General features: G+C 48.2%; 1 pseudogene; it reads left to right on the forward strand.

The window, feature by feature from the left end:
- The first annotated feature begins 227 nt into the window (after positions 1-227).
- On the forward strand, positions 228-913 carry LOC121041631 (annexin A11-like; annotated as a pseudogene).
- Positions 914-2,934: the final 2,021 nt, after the last annotated feature.

The following is a 2,934-nucleotide window of genomic DNA, read 5'->3' on the forward strand; positions in this document are numbered from 1 at the left end:
TCCATGTGGATGTACCTGTACCTTGGAGGAAACCCACACTCAGGGTCCCCAGTGTCAGGCCAGCCTATGTTGTCCCCTGGACAACTGCCAGTGCCACCTCCTGGACAGCAACAACAGCTGCCCAAGATACCTGCGCCTCCACTGTGCCTCAAGCACACTCTGAAAACCAAGGCTCCTGGTTTTCACCCCCATTGATACATATGCTCCTGTCTTTCACCCCCTAAGAGATGATGAGGTCCTGTGGGAGGCTGGGAAAGGCTGTCGGCTTGAGGAGCCAGCCTTCACAGGCTGCCCAGAACGTTGCTCCAACAAGTGATGGCAGAAGGTCTTCCAGTCCTTCCCAATGGCCCCAAGATTGGATCAAAGATCTGAAATCTGAACTGTCAGGAAACTTTGCGAAGGCAGCTTGGCTCTGATGAAAATCCCATCGTCTTTGAGGTTTGTGAGGAAAGGGAAGCCATTGAGAAGGCCCATGCCACCAGAGCCTGCCCGATTGAAATCCACACGTCCCGTGGCAGTGAGCACACCCGGGAAGTGAGCAGAGGCCACAGAACAGAATTGAAAACGACCTTGGAGAGGGCTATTCCAGACAAGTCAGGACACCTCCAGAGGCCCCTCATCACTGTCTGTCAGGAAAGCTGGGACGGAAGGGCTACAGTGGGTATGCCATGCGCCCAGAGACATGCGGAGCAGGTGTAAGTGGCTGGGGAGAGCCGCCTGGGGACACAGGAGTCCAAATCAGCACAGTTCTGTGCTTGCAGAGCCAGCCCCACCTGGTACCGTTTTCAATGAGTATCAGGGAAGGGCAGGTGCGGACACTAAGAGCATCTGCAGGGAGATGTCTGGGAACCCGGAGCAAGCAACCCTGGCGGTGGGGAAATGTCTCGGGAATACGCCAGCCTGTTTTTGCTGAAAGGCCTGTGGGAAATCAAATAGCTCTGTCCTGGGTTAGGAGATTATAGGGAACGCATTGCAAAGCAGAACACTGCTTTCTGGCCTTGCTGAAAACAGCGGCCATGCTTCGCTTATCTAGTTAATGTACATCTAGGGGCACTCACTTGCCTTATCTGGTTAATGTATATCTAGGGGTTAGGTCCTGCCTGTGCTCATAAATCCCTTAGACCATGTTATCTCATGGAATATTTTACCCTGTCTTAACTTGTTTTTCTGCACGTTTTCTATATATTCTTATCGGCACGTGGCTCACTGAGTATCGTGCAAGACTTCCCTGAGCCTCCCTCTCACCTCTCTTGACTTGCACGGAATCCTGAGTAATGCTTTCTGCCATCCTGGGCTTTACTGGACAAAGCCGAAAGCTGAACCCACACATGCCCAACAAGGCCATGAGGGGAGCAAGAACAAAAGATTGGGCCCTGAATGGCATCCTGGAGTCTTGCAGGGAGATCGACCACTCATCAGACATCAGATTGGAGAATAAGTGGCTGTATGGCAAGTTGCTCCTCCACGGCATTTTAGGAGACATTTCAGGGGATTACTGGAATATTCTGCTGAAGATCCGTGGTGGCAATGACTAAGCAGTGACCGGTGACTCGCCTCTATTCACCTGCTGGTAACAAGCAGACCAGGAAAAGGCCAAAAAGATGTCTACGTGTTTCCCCCAAATCCACAGAATAGCCCTTGAGATGTCCCAGTGCAGACCATCCATTGAGCCATGGCTCTCCCCTCCTCCTGCCCCTCCTGATCCTATACACTGCTGATGCTGAAGGACCCGGATCAGTCCCAAACTCTCTCAGGATGCCTTTTCCTCCCCAGGCCTCACAGCCTCTTGCTGCTAAAGTAGATGTTTAATTTACTCACTCATGCAGTCATTACCCTTTGCTTATGGCTGAGACACTTGGTTTTATTTTGGTCATATAATTTTATATTTTATTTGGACACACACACACATGTGTAACTGCTAGACAGATGCATATAAGTCTCTTTACTGCAGACTCATTTTGGGTGAGAGAGGTTGGGTGTGGGAGCGCCACATCCTGAAGGAATAGTAAAAAGGAAGACCTTTAAGGGTTATCTTTGCATTTCTGGTGAGAACGTGTCATGAGCTTTGTTATTGCCATGTTCACTCCTTTCGAGAAAATAAAAGACAAAGAAAAGTTCAGAAAGTCATCTATTCCTTCTTCCATGAAAAACCAAGAGAACACGGTAATTTGTGTAATTTTGAGTGTTCCTTAAACATGAATGTCTATAGCCAAAAGCTGTTTTATAATTAAAGTCAGTCAGGTCTGGAGTGTTGGGGGGCGGGGGACAGGTAAAACATATAATACATATGAAAATTTTATATTTTTAATTTAAAATATTTATGTATATATAAATCAGTACTCATGTTTATTAAAAAAAACACACACAAAACAAATGGATCCGTATCAGACACCTTAGAATAGTGGTCATTGTACAGTAGATAATTAGAAGAGAGGAATAGACTGTTCTCAGCCCCTGCTGCACCAAGGTCACTCTCTAAAGCCAGAGCCACCACTAGCTCGCCAAGGCTTCAGGTGAAGGAGAAGCTGGGTGAATAAGGAGGTGTCTACACCATGCATGGCTCCTGCAAAGCTGACTGCCCACAAATGCACCAGTGGTAAACCTCCAAGAAGCAACTGGCTACTAAAGCCATTTGCAAGAGTGCGCCCTCTACTGGAGGGGTGAAGAAACCTCATCGTTATAGGCCTGGTACTGGGAGGCTCTGTGAAATTAGACGTTATCAGAAGTCCCCCTGAACTTCTGGACTTCTAGGGTTCAGCTATTGGTGCATTCCAGGAGGCAAGTGAGGCCTATCTGGTGGGCCTTTTTGAGGACCCCAGCCTGTGTGCTAGCCATGAGAAATGTTACCAGTTGGGCTGAAAGCCATCCAGCTAGCACACTGCACGTGTAGAGAACATGCTGAAGAATCCACTATGATGGAAAACATTTTATTCT

Source organism: Herpailurus yagouaroundi, unplaced genomic scaffold (genome assembly GCF_014898765.1).
Source record: "Herpailurus yagouaroundi ecotype Mexico unplaced genomic scaffold, PumYag 29, whole genome shotgun sequence".
Classification (NCBI taxonomy): Eukaryota; Metazoa; Chordata; class Mammalia; order Carnivora; family Felidae; genus Herpailurus; species Herpailurus yagouaroundi.